Source organism: Hyaena hyaena, unplaced genomic scaffold, assembly GCF_003009895.1.
Source record: "Hyaena hyaena isolate Hyena2069 unplaced genomic scaffold, ASM300989v1 scaffold_1269, whole genome shotgun sequence".
Classification (NCBI taxonomy): Eukaryota; Metazoa; Chordata; class Mammalia; order Carnivora; family Hyaenidae; genus Hyaena; species Hyaena hyaena.
In genome coordinates, this window is record NW_024081905.1 from 22,833 (window position 1) to 37,659 (window position 14,827).

The following is a 14,827-nucleotide window of genomic DNA, read 5'->3' on the forward strand; positions in this document are numbered from 1 at the left end:
TGGGGATGAGCACTGAGTGTTATGTGGAAAATAATTTGACAATAAACTATTTGTAAAAAATAAAAATAAAAAAAATAAAAAGTCATCACCATAAAAAAAAATAAATAAAAAAGAAATAAAATCTAAAAAAAAAATAAATAAATAAAGTCTTAGAGACACTGGGATATCAACCTGGTTTTAACGTTTAAGAAATGTTCACCCACCTGGGTAGGGTCCAGAGGACACACATTTCATCACAACTGTGAGAAATAAATTTGTGAATGGAAGAACTGCATTCTTGAAGAGTTCTGTAGTCACACTTTTCTGCAGATCAGAAATTACATCAGAAACTGCTGCCAATTAACTGAGATTCTTACATGGAATGGCAACAATTGTATCCTAAAGTAGCAGGCACCATGTCATAGGAATTATTCATTAAAGATAGGTGGACATGGTTACCATAATGGAAAGCAGAGTCAAAGCAATAATCAGAATAGTCTAACTCACAAGGACTTATGGTATTGGCTAGTTAATCATAGCAACTCTAAAAGATAAATAGATAGGCCGTCTACAAAACTGATCTTATTTGATCCGTAAATTTGGAAGAATTCTAGGGGAAGTAAACAGAAGTCTAACTTGAATCATCAAAACAGAGATTCATGACCCCTCAATGAATTCAGAGTGTTGAGTTAGTTTATAGGCCAGGAGCTCTTTGAATGAAGGGGAAGCTGGGTACCTTTGTCGAAGGATACTGCTTTATTGTTTATACTGTTAGTCTTTTTCTAAGCCTTCCCCAAAGAGACATACAACCTTTAACCAGAGTAACTGTGCTGTTAGTAAGAGCAGAGTTGCAGAGTTATTGTTGTTGTTGTTTTAGCGATTACTGAACACTGGCTCTGAAGTAATACTAATTCCAAGAGAGCCAGAACATCACTATGGTCCACCAGTCAGAGTAGGGCCTTATGGAGCCAAGTGATCAATGGAGTTTTAGCTCATGTTCATCTCACAGTGGGTCTAATGAGTCCTCAAAGCTAGCCTGTGGTTATCTGCACACTTAAGGATTGTGTTATTGGAAGAGACATGCTCAAGAACTGACAGAATTCAAATATTATTTCCTTCAAGTATGGAGTGAGGGATGTGATAGCAGGAAAGGCCAAGTGAAATCACTAGAATTGTTTCTATAAAGGAAAATAGTAAACCCAAGGTAATACCTTATTCCTGGAGAGATGGAAAAATTAGTACCACCATCAAAGACTAGATGGATACAAGGGTCATGATTCTCACCCCATTCCCATTAAATCTGACTATTTGACCTATGTAGAAAACAGATGGATTTTGAAAAAACAGCAGTCGATTATCATAAACATAACCAGGTGATGACTGCAAGAGCAGTACTGTTCCAGATGTGATTTTGTTACTTGAGCAAATTAATATATTCCTGGTACCTGGGACATGGCAATCCATCTGACAAATGCTTTCTTCTCTAAACCTGTTGTTGGTAAAGACAACCAGAAACAGGTTGCTTTTATAAAAAATACATCTTCACTCTCCTAACTCAGAGGTATATCACTGAAGAGCCAAAGTAATTTTGAAGAAGACAACCAAAACGGGTGGCATCACCATCCCAGAATTTAGCCTCTACTACAAAGCTGCCATCATCAAGACAGGATGGTATTGGCACAAAAACAGACACAGACAAATGGAATAGAATAGAGAACTCAGAACTGGACCCAAAAATGTAGAGCCAACTAATCTTTGACAAAGCAGGAAAGAATATCCAATGGAAAAAAGACAGCCTCTTCAACAGATGGTGGAGAACTGGACAGCAACATGCAGAAGAATGAAACTAGATCATTTTCTCACACCATACACAAAAATAAACTCAAAATGGATAAAGGACCTGAATGTGAGACAGGAAACCATCAAAGCCCTGGAGGAGAAAGCAGGAAACAACCTCCTTGACCTCAACCGCAGCCATTTCTTGCTTGACACATCCCCAAAGATAAGGGAATCAAGAGCAAAAATGAACTATTGGGACCTCATCAAGATAAAAAGCTTCTGCACGGCAAAGGAAACAATCCATAAAACTAATAGGCAACCGACGGAATGGGAAAAGATACCTGCCAATGACATATCAGATAAAGGGCTAGTATCCAAAATTTATAAGGGACTCTCCAAAATCCACACCCGAAAAACAAACAAACCAGTGAAGAAATGGGAAGAAGATATGAACAGACACTTCTCCAAAGAGGACATCCAGATGGCCAACAGACACATGAAACAATGCTCAGCATCCCTCCTCATCAGGGAAATACAATTCAAAACCACGCTGAGATACCACCTCACGCCGGTCAGAGTGGCTAAAATAAGCAAATCAAAGGACTCTAGATGCTGGTGAGTATGTGGAGAAACAGACACCCTCCTACACTGTTGGTGGGAGTGTAAATGTGTGCAGCCCCTCTGAAAAACAGTGTGGAGATTCCTCAAAACATTAACAGTAGAACTCCCCTATGACCCAGCAATAGCACTGCTAGGAATTTACCCAAGGGATACAAGAGTGCTGATGCATAGGGGCACAATTACCCCATTGTTCATAGCAGCACTCTCAACAATAGCCAAAACATGGAAAGAACCTAAATGTCCATCAGCAGACATATGGATCAAGAAGATGTGGTTTATCTATACCATGGAATACTACATGGCAATGAGAAAGAATGAAATCTGGCCATGTGGTGCAACATGGATGGAACTTGAGGGTGTTATGCTGAGCGAAATAAGTCAGGCAGAGAAGGACAGATACCATATGTTTGCACATATAGGAGGATTAGGAGGAACTTAATGGAGGACCGTGGGGGAGAAGAAGGGGAAAATAGTGGGTGAGAGGGAGGGAGACAAACCATGAGAGACTCTTGAATGCTGAGAACAAACCGAGGGCTGATGGGGCGGGGGGAGGGCAGATATGACGGGGATGATAGGCATGGAGGAGGGCACATTTCGGAATGAGCACTGGGTCTTATATGGAAACCAACTTGACAATAAACTATTAAGAAAAAAAGAAAATCTGGGCAAGACATATGTGTATGGACTACTTTGGATAGGCAAAAAATAAAATGTGAAATTAGGTATATTCTATGTGAGTGCTTACCAAACACTGACCTTAGCAAAGAAAGATTTCAGTAATAAAGTGGATAGGGTGGCCTGCTCTATGGATACCAGTCAGCCTCTTTCTGCAACCCATAGCCCATAACCTCCATTCCTGCCACCCTGGTCACTTTGTTCATGAGCCCACTGAGTGGCAGGAGTGGAAGTTATACATGGGCTTAAAAATATTGACTACCACTCAGTAAGGCTAACCTGGCCATGGCTGCTACTAAATGCCAAATATGCCAGAAACTGAGACCAGTACTTTGGCACCCAATATGCCACAGTTCCTCAGGGTGATCAGACAGTTACCTGGTGGCAGGTTGGTTACAATGGACCATTTCTATCATGGAAGAGGCAAAACTTTATTCTTAGAATTAGATATTAGAAAAGATATTTATACTAGATATGGATTTTCCTTCCTTCCTTTCCTTCCTTTCTTGGCTTCTGTCAAAACTACCATCTGTGAATTTACAAAATTCCTTATCCACCATCATGGTGTCTCACACAGCTTTTGATCAAGGAACCTACTTGACAGCAAACAAAGTGCTCTAACGGGGCCCATGTTCAAAGAATTCACTGCCCTTACTATGTTCCCAAATATCGTAAAACAGCTGGCTTGGTAGAAAGCGTTTTTAAACTTAGCTAACATATCAGGTAGGTTCCAATTGCTTATAGGACCGAAGCAATCTTCTCCAAAAGTCTGTATATGCACTAAATCAGCATCCACTATACAGTACTGTTTCTATGATCGCCTGGATTCATGGGACCAGTAATCAAGAGGTGGAAATAAGAACACCACCACTCACTAGAATTTTTAGTGTTGCATTAGCAAAAACGTTGCTTCCCATCCTCAGAAGCTTACGCTCTGTTGTTCTAGAGGTCTTAATTCCAAAAGGAGGAATGCTCAAACCAGGAGATACACCAATGATTTCATTGAAGTTAAGACTGCTACTCACCCAGTTTGGAATCCTTATGTCTCTGAATTGATGTGCTAAGAAAATAATTACTATACTGGCTGGGTTAATTTATCCTGATTGACAAGGTGAAATTGATTTACTTCCATCTGATAAAAGTAAAGAGTATGTTTGGAATATAAGAGATCCCTTAAGGTATCTCTTAGAACTATCATGCCCAGTGATTATAATCAATAGAAAACTATAAAAACCCAAATCAAGAAAGACTACAATGACCCAGACACTTCATGAATGAAGGTTTGGGCACCTCATTAGACAAAGAACCATTACCAGCTAAGGGACTTGCGGAGGACAAAGGAAATATAGAATGGGTAGTGAAAGAAAATAGTTATAAATACCAGCTATGATCATGTGACTGGTTGAGGAAATGAAGACTATAACTGCTATGAGTATTTCTTCCCTATTTTGTTGCAAATATGTTTGTATGTGCATATAATATATATAACAAATATTTTTTTATCATTCCTTTCTTAACAACTTATCTATAAGATGCATTCATAATAGTAAAGTTTACACAATAGTATTTAAATTATAGAATAACATGAAAAAGAATGATGATGTCCTAAGGATTCCAAATCCCCTTCTGGGGAAAAAGTTACACATTTTTGTCTGTACACAAGACAGCTGTCTCATGTTATATGGAATTATGGCATTGTTGTTGCCTTTACTTATAGATTAAATATGGTTAAGAAGATGTATATGGGTGCCAAGTTGACAAGGGAAAGACTGTGATGGTTAGTTTTATGCATCAATTTGGCTAGCCTATAGTAAGTGGTTATTCAAACACTAATCAATTGTGAAGGCATTTTTGTAGTTGAGGTTAACATCTATAATCAACTGATTTTAAACAAAAGAGACTGTTCTTATAATGTGGTGTGGCCTCATCCATTTAAGAGAAGTCTTTAAAAGCAAAACTAAATTTTCTATAAGGAAGAAAAAAATCTCAAAACTATAGCATCAGTTCCTGCCTGAGAGTTCTCAGTCTGCCAGCCTAACCTAAAGATTTCAGAGTTGCTAGTCCCCACAGTTATGTATTTCAACGTCCTCACAATTACGTATTTCAACGTCTTGACATCTCTCTCTCTTCTACACACACACACACACACACACACACACAGTTCTGTTTTTGTGGAGAACCCAAACTAATGCACTAGTCCTGAATGTTTTTTATATTACTACATCGGGCACTTATTAATCTAGTGTATTGTATAGAATTTTTTTCTGGCACCTGACTATTAACCTAATATTCGAGGACAAATAAAATGCTCACAGGGCTTGAACTTTGTGGAGGATTGTATTTCCTCTTAAACAAATCATTCCTCTTTTATGTTATTCTTGTTTCAAAAGGTAAAAGGAGTATAACATTTTTAGATAAAGGATACTTATGACTTGAAAATCATGGATAGAGCTCTTACATTGTGAAAGTCCTCAACTCTTCTAACTTCACTGCTTTCAAAGCAAGCATAATATCACATGGATATAACAACATTTTTAGACTGACATATCAGAAGACTATATATTTTTAAATGAAGTGTTGAAGAAATTATCAGTACAGTGTCAAAATTGAAGAAGAAAACATATTACCATTCAATTTACTGTGTTCATAGAGTTATATTGTTTTTGTTTTTTGTGTAATTATTTTATAACCTCCAAACTCTGATCACACATCTGTCTCCTGAGAACTTAGCTAAAATTTAAGTATTAAATAATACAAAATAATATACACACAGAAAAAAATCATTCCTCATCCCCAGTATAGCCTCCTTGTAACAAATCCCAGATATAATAACAATCAATTGCTTTATAAAAATCTTTAAATGCTTAATTTGAAGGCTGCAATACCAAAGATAATTTTGAAAAAAGAAAAAGAAATCAGTTATGATCCCACAAGCTAAACACAGTTTTCATCACTGCATATAAGCTTTAAGTTTTCCTATGTTCATATTTATGCTGCATAACTTTAGTCATGTTATATGTGATATATGTTATATAGATGTACATATGGAAATATATAATATAAATATATAATATTTTTATGCATCTACATACTCCATAGTTGTTATAGTAAAGGCTGCATAGAAACAGGATTCGGCAGGAGTTGAAAGTATGGGTCACACTCAAGAAAGGGGAAGGAGTTACTCCACACAAAATCATTTTCCTGGATCTTCTGACTAAAGTCTATAATGTTTATATGACATAGTGTGTTAAACCAAATGCCTATTAATGGTTGTTTCCAATTTAATGAAATTTAGATTATGCTATATCTTAGATAAGAATAGCTTATGGCTACTCTTATCAGAAACCTAAATACAATATCTTAGAAACAAATAAACAGAAACCTGAGGTGGTCAGTCTAAGGGTAATCTTGTTTTCTATGAAGGCATCAGTGATTTAGGCTTTTCCTATATTTCTGCCTTTTATCCTTTTTCACATGGCACCCATAATAAGATGACAGCAAGAATCCCAGCCACCAAGTCTAATAACAAACAAAAGGTCATCAACTATTTCTTCAGAAATTTCCATATTTCCATATTCATAACTTGTGCGTTACATGTTTCATATGCAAATAGAATTAAACTAAGTAGTCACAGCTTTAACAACACATGTACCTGAAAAGCTTATACATGTATATATGTGTGTATGTATACACACATATATACATATATATATAATTTAACTAAAACTTAAGTACTTATTGCTTAAGTAATGCATTTATAGGAAAAGATATAATTGAAGGAGAGCCCTCAAGTAAGTTGACAAGAAACTGAAAGTGGTCAAATTAGTCTAGGAAGCCAATTATCCCATTCAGTATAAGCCTTTGATGATAGCAGCCCTGTGCATTCCCGTAGATTGGAAAATTTGCATGCCCTTGGAGCACCAGAAATGATGCTGAGTCCCTTAGACTCGTGCATAAAGTGAAGATGCCTGATAACTGAGATTTTTGAAAGCTACTGAGACCTGTGTTCGATGAGAAGCATTTGCATTAAAGTTGTTATTATATTGTAAGGACAATTAAACAGGGGCTATTATGGATGACCTTAATGAAGACCAATCAAAAATACCAAGCTAAGAAACAGTTATAGTAATCCAGATATAGGCTAATATAATTCAGAACAAAGACAATGACAAGGCAAAAAGAAAGAAAGAGGCATAATTAAGAAGGACATCAAGGAAAGAATTTTTTTAACTTTTAACAGCTTGCATATAGGGAACACGTTAAATACATCCAAGAAGTGACTTTACGATATCCAGCATTAATTACCTGGAAAAAAAAAGTCACACTCCTGAGCAAAAATATACCAGTATTTATATTTGCAAATTTCCTCAGAAATATATCTCTTAAATGTAAAGGATTAATAGGCATTAGTTGGATACGTGGTCTATAGATTATACACTCAATACATTTTACACTTAAAATCATGTTCAAACATTTATTAAAAGTTAATGAATCCCTACTGGTTTATACTACTTTCAGCTTTCTCTAGATAGTAAGATGTAGCTTGCCAGCTATTTTATTATTTGTTGTTAAAATAAGACAACCACATCTGGAAATCTCAAAATGCCAGGCATGTAGGTTTTAAGACATTCAGATTTCTACGTGTCAAGGCCATTGTTCCTAGTTTCTTTACTGAAAATAGCATCATGGTGAATAATTTCAAATGTCTAATTGATGATTTTTCCTGTTGTTTGGACAAGAATGCTTTCTGCAATAAATGAATTCCTCTAAAAGCCCACAGGAGAAGCAATCCCGCTTTGACATTTTCATTTATTCCATAAGATGAGTGATTTGTGAGTGAACTGAGGGAATTCTACAGAATCATTTTTTAAACTGTTGTATAAAAATGTCTCATTGTGTAGATCATCACATACTCTCCAACAGTTATTGGATACTTGGGAAATGGAAAAGGAAGCTTTTTATTACTGTTTCAGTCTCTTTGAAGTTTAAAGTTAAAAATATAGTTGGTTACTTGGGAATAAATAATTAATTAGCTTTTAGCAAAAAGAAACCTACACCCTTACAAATAATAAGAAATTCCAAATATATCCAAATATCTCTGCTTTTTTTCATACTTTTTTGTTTTGGATTTTTCAAAAAGTGAATTTTTTTCTCTTGAGGTGATAATTTTTAAAGCTGTAACCCCTTAAATAGTGTTTTATATAATGCCTACCTAATACAAATAAGGTTATCAGAAATAGATCAGGTGGAAATGTCCTGGGCCATGTGAAAAAATTTATTAATATCCATCTTAAAAAAGCAAGGACTATTCAATAAGATGAGAATTGCAATCACCCAGAAAGGACAGGAGTAATCACACATGAACTATACAGTTACATAGTTGAAATATGCAGCCTTAAAAAACCCAAATGGAATTCCATTTAAACAAAATGGATTTTTATGTTATGCTATATTGTTTGAAAATTTATATATTTTCTCCTTAATACATAAGGTATTAGGATGGCTATTCATTATTTTCCAGTAGGGAAAAATTATTTTCAGAGGATCATGCCATTTTTCTGATTCTTTGCTTTTGACATCTGATTTTTTTTTTAATGTTCTGAGAATCTGACCTATAAAAATTTGTTTGGGAGAATATATTCAATTTTTTATTTGCAGTCAAACTCAAAATTGATATTTGTAACTTCTACACAAGTGAAATAGATTAATATATTCTCTCATATAGGATAAAAATGTACCTTCTTACAGAGGGTAATCCCTTAACTTCACTCTCTCTACTCATAAAAAAAAAAAAAAATGTGAATGTATTGGTTAAATCCCAAGAAACTTTTTTTTTTTTTTTTTTTTTTTTTTTTTTTATTTTTTAGAGAGAGAGAGGCAGTGTGAACAGGGGAGGGTTAGAGGGAGAGGGATAAAAATGTACCTTCTTACAGAGGGTAATCCCTTAACTTCACTCTCTCTACTCATAAAAAAAAAAAAATGTGAATGTATTGGTTAAATCCCAAGAAACTTTTTTTTTTTTTTTTTTTGCTTAAACAAGTATAATAAAACATTATAGGGGCACCTGGGTGGCTCAATCGGTTGAGCGTCTGACTTCAGCTCAGGGCATGATCTCACGGTTTGTGGATTTGAGCCCTGTGTTGGGCTTTGTGCTGACAGCTCAGATACTGAAGCCTGCTTCAGATTCTTTATCTTTCTCTCTGCTCCTCCCCCAATTACACTCTGTCTTCTCTCTCTCTCTCTTTCTCAAAAATAAGCATTATTTTTTTAAATAAATAAAATTTAAAAAATAAAATATTTTACTATGATGTTTCTGGAATTTGGGCATTTTCCAGGAGTTTTTGCTTTATGCACTTTAGTGCTTTTTTGTTTGGTGCATAAATATTGTGGCAGTTTTATATTCTGTTGATTATTAATTGTGTTGTTGTAAAACTCTGTATTAGTTTTATATTTCTGTTGTAACAAATTACTACAACTTAGTGGCTTAAAATGATGCACACTTATTATCTTACAGTTTTGTAGATTAAAACTTTGACATGGATTTCATTGGATTTAAATCTACTGCATTCCTTCGTGAAGGCTTTAAGGAAAAATTAGTATCTTTGACACTTTCAGCTTCCAGTTGCCACCCACACTGCTTGATTAATGGCCATCTTTCTTTATCTTCAAAGCCAGGAAAATTTTAACTCTGGATCTTCTGGCCAACACTTCTCCCTCTGGCCACACCCAGAAAAGGTTCTTGGATTTTAAAAATTCATGTGATTTGGGTGATCATCCCAGATAATCCAAAATAATCTCCTTTTCTCCGGATCCTCAACCTCAGTCACATTTCCAAAGTCTCACTTTTAGTTCTAACTAACATATTCACAGATTATAAGGACTGGAGCTGTAAGGACACAAGTCGAAACCAAACTGACTCCATGACAGGCTTTAAATTTCCCCTCTAAACTAGAAGGCCTAAGTTTCAGCTTCTAACTTTCAGGCAGTTACACATTGCCCAAGGCAGGAGAAACCACCCTTGCAACACCCAATCAGGAAAGGCCAGCAACCACCCTCCACATTACTGAGGGACAGGCCTACAGATAGAAACTGTAGATAGGACCCTGTTACCTAATTTTAAAGTTAACCCGTTAGTCGCTGAACAAGACCCTAGGCTCGCTCTGTGATTGGTTGAATTTAAAGGTACTCTAAATGTTGTAATTGGATCCCGCCAAAAGTAACGAATACTCTAGACAATGTGTATGGTTAAACCCGCTGTCAATAATGTTGAATAATTATGATTGGATCACTGTTCCCCTGCCACAACTTCTGTAACACCCCCCTCACAAACCCCATAAAAACCCTACTCTGCCTTTGCTCGGGGCTCTCAGCATGGATCCACTGCATTGGTGAGGTGTGGGAGCCCAAGCTTAAGCCCGAATAAACACCCTTTGCTTTTGCATATGTGACTCGGACTCCTTGGTGGTCTTGAGATTTTGGGGCAATCGCGATCTGGGCATAACAGAGCATCCACATGTTGGGGTGGGGAAATATTCTCTTTTTTGTCATGATTAATGATTTTGGTTCTGGTACTGAATGCTGCCTTTTATCTCATAAATACTGCCTCTTCTGCTGATTTTTGTTCCTACTTGTTTGGTGAATCATTTCTTATTCCTTCTTTTTTTCAACATAGTTGTATTATCTTTCAAAAGTGACGTTTTGGGGACTAAATATTTGACCAAATATCTTTTCACTTTGATTTCTGGCATTTAGGATGAATTTGTCTATGCTAATTATTATGATAACTGACATAATTGATTTTATTTCTTTCATCTTCTTTTAGGTAAACCATCTATTATTTATTTTTAATTTTATTAATACAAGAGTAGGGCAGCCAATTCCTAAGTATCCTGGCTATGGTCAACTTAGTTTGTTAGGATATATAACTTTAGGGGCTGCCTGGTTCCTTCAAGGATTGCAGGTAGCAATTAACCCTACCTTGAGGTCCTGTACAGTGCAACTCTGGGTCTCTGGAATAGCAGGGAAGTTGTATTCTTGGACCCAGGCAGAAAAGGAAAAATGCTAATTATTACAAAAAGTAAAGACCTACAGTTTAAGACCTACTGTTTTTTGTTGAAAACTTTTCACAAATGCATCTCAAATTTACTACAAATATTACCATGAAGCATATTTTTTTGTTAAAACCTTCCAGTCAAGGAGCTAAGTGCAAGAACAGATGAAGAACATACAGTCAAAAGACATTTTTAAATTTATTTTTAAAAAAATTTAAGGCTTCTTATTTTTGAAGGAGAAAGAGAGACAGAGACAGACAAAGCATGAATGGGGGAGGGGCAGAGAGACACAGAGACACAGAATCTGAAAAGGCTCCAGGCTCCCAGCATCAGCACAGAGACAGACATGGGGCTTGAACTCAGGAACCGTGAGATCATGACCTGAGCTGAAATCAGATGCTTAACTGGCTGAGCCACCCAGGAGCCCCAAATTACTTTTTAATTTAGAAAATGAGAAAAATACCATGAATTTAAATCACCATATAAGCAAATACCCTTTCTACATTCACTCTTTTCTGCCAACCAAAATCATGTTTCTGTCCCAACAATTTCTGCAAGTACAATGGACATTTCTCTGTGCTTACATTAAATTATTTTGCTTTATTTTAAATTAACTACTTCTACCTTCATTTTTTTCCCCAAAACAATAAAAACCTTTACTACGTCACATAAGATAAGGGGAAGGATGATTTATTTGCCTTTTCAGGTTTTGATTTTCCTCAGATACAACTCTAGCTCTTTGCCCTCTAGCACAAGCCAACTGCTCAGCCACACTGAGGTCTTTAAGCAACACATGCAAGAAGCTTGTCGTGACGGAACTGCCTCTCCAGAATACTGTTTGTTTTGGCATTCTTTTCCATTTCATCACATTTCTTCTGAATTTTCTTTGATCGTTTTTTGTTTAGAATCTCTTCCTCATCGGGAGTCAGCTTGGCCTCCTTCTTGCCGCCCAGGAGCAGTGGCTAGTGGGACCCATACCACTGTAAGTAAGGTGCGCTGTCAACGAACACAATACAGTTCTTCACCAGGGACTTGGTGCAGACCAGTTCATTGTTGGATGCATTGTAGACAACATCAAAAATCCTCATTTGGCACGTACAACACTCAGAGCCTCTTAAGTTTCCCCATATCCAGCCTCAAGTGACATTACTTCTTAATGCATCCCCAAAGGCAGACTGTGTGTATGCAGCTGGGACATTCTTAGTCTGGCAGTGGGGAGTCCCAACTCACACTTTTGCTTCTTGTGGTAGGGCTTTCGGTTGACCTGGGTCTGGGAGCACTTGGGACAGTTGTCAAGAGATGCCCACCATTATCAGTGCTGGCTGTGAAAGAGTTATTTTTACCCTCTCGAAAGTCCTTCTTCACTTTCCTCTCACAAAGTCCTATTTTTCTCTTTATAACTTTTTTTTTATTACTTAGGTATATTTTTTCCTTTTTCCAGCTGTATTACATATGATTGAGAAATAAAAAGTGTATATAAAATGTACAACATGCTTTGATGTAAATATACCTTGTGTAATAATGATCATAATCAACTAATTTATCCATCACCTCACAGTTCCATTTTTTTTTAAATTTTTTTTTAATGTTTTATTTATTTGTAGGAGAGAGAGACAGCGTGAGCAGGGGAGAGTCAGAGAGAGAGGGAGTCACAGACTGAAACAGGCTCCAGTCTCTGAGCTGGCAGTCAGCACAGAGCCCGACGCGGGGCTCGAACCCACGAACCGCGAGATCATGACCTAAGCGAAAGTCGGACGCTTAACCGACTAAGCCACCCAGGCGCCCCTCATAGTTCATTTTTTGTGTGTTGTAAGATCACTTAAAATCTATTTTCCCAGCAAATTTCAATGATACATTACTGGTTACAGTTACAGTTAGCCTATATTCTTGTGTAGTTCCTCTCCATGGCTATTCTTTATATATTAACATTTCTTAGACTTATCACTAAGTCTACTTCTTACTCTATATATTCCCTTTGGTTAATCTTCCTTTCTCTCACATTTTCAAAACTAGGTTTATCCAGACTTGGTGATTATCTGAATATAGAGATTGAATAAAGATAGGAACATAAGATGACACTTATGGTTCGTGATTGGGCAGTTTAATGAATTGCTATAAGAATGATAGCAGGAAAAAAAGGTTTTGTAGGAAAATAATTGTTAGTTTTGATCATCATGATTTTGATATGCCTGTTATTCAAAGTTAGAGATATTCAGTAGCTAGCTGGGGGTACAGTCCTAAATAGTAAAATATACTCAGTGGAGACATATATAAATGGCAATTGTTGGCACTTATGAGGCAGCTGAAACCATGGGAGTGTATAGTAGGATAATGAAAACCAAAGCAAAAGCCAGCGCTCTAAATAACACCAGTATTTAAGGGTTAAACAGAAGCAAACCTCATAAAATAAGTTTAAACGTCTAGAGAAATGGGAGAATACTCCCTCCTTCAACTTACTTTTATAGAATCTAACTGTGTTATATCAGCAATATGTCCAGCCAAGGGGGAAATATCTACAGCCACAGAGGATGAATCATTATTAGTCCCAATAAAGTGTGCTAATCTCATACTCCTTTCCTGGTGATTAGTTTATAGATTTGTTTGTGACAAAATGCTAGCCAACTTGAAGTTAGGAGTAAACTTCTTGAGAGTTCTAAAAAAGGATTACAGCTCTGTGATTGGATATAATTAAAGGTCTTTATTATTTAAGTCATTAATAGTAACATTTGCTCTTGATTTTAGCCAAATATTTCATACTTGAGAAATACCTTGATTAATAAAAATTGGGTGGCATAAACAACAGTCCCTAAACTGTGGGATTTCTGTTATCAGAAATCTTCCAGTAACAAAAAGCCCAGGATCTGATAGCTTCACTGGCAAATTCTATCAAACATTTAAAGATGAATTAATAATAGCCCTCCTCAAACTTTTCCAAATAATTGAAGAGTAGAGAACATTTAACTCATTCTAAAAGGCCAGCATTACCATGATACTAAAACCAGATAAAAATACTGGAAGAAAAGTAAAGTACAAACCAATCTTTTATGATAATTGATGCAAAAATCCTTAAAAAGTACCAGCAAACAGAACTCAGTAGCATATTAAAAGAATTATACACTATGACCAGGTGTATTTAGGACTTATTCCTAAAATCCAAGGGTGGTTCAACATAGAAAAATTAATCAATTTACTATAAAACATCAACAGAACAAAGAGAAATAAAATAATCTCAACTGATGCACAAAAAGCATTTGACCCAATTAAATACCTTTCATGATAAAAAAAAAAAACATGAAATAAACTAGGAATAGAAGGAAACTACCTCAGCATAATAAAAGCTCTATATAAAAACCTCATAGTTAACATCATACTCAAAGATGAAAGATTAAAAGATTTTCCACTAATATCCAAAACAAGAAGGATGCCTGTTTTGACCACTTCTATTCAAGATAGTATTGGGAGTTCCGGCCAGAACATTTAGGCCAAAAAAAAAAAAAAAAAAATCCAAATTAATTGGAAAAGAAGTAAAATTATCACTGCTTGGAGATAATATAATCTTATACGTAGAAATCCCAAAAATTCGTTAGAACAACTGGATTCAGCAAAGCGGCAGGATACTAATTCAACACAATACAATAAAAACATTATGCTAAATGATAGAATCAAGACCCAAACTGTGCCAAATGATATGCTTTCATTTATATAAAATTTCCAGGATACTT

General features: G+C 35.9%; 1 pseudogene; it reads right to left on the reverse strand.

Moving 5' to 3' along the window:
- Positions 1 to 11,795: 11,795 nt before the first annotated feature.
- On the reverse strand, positions 11,796 to 13,673 carry LOC120224853 (annotated as a pseudogene).
- Positions 13,674 to 14,827: the final 1,154 nt, after the last annotated feature.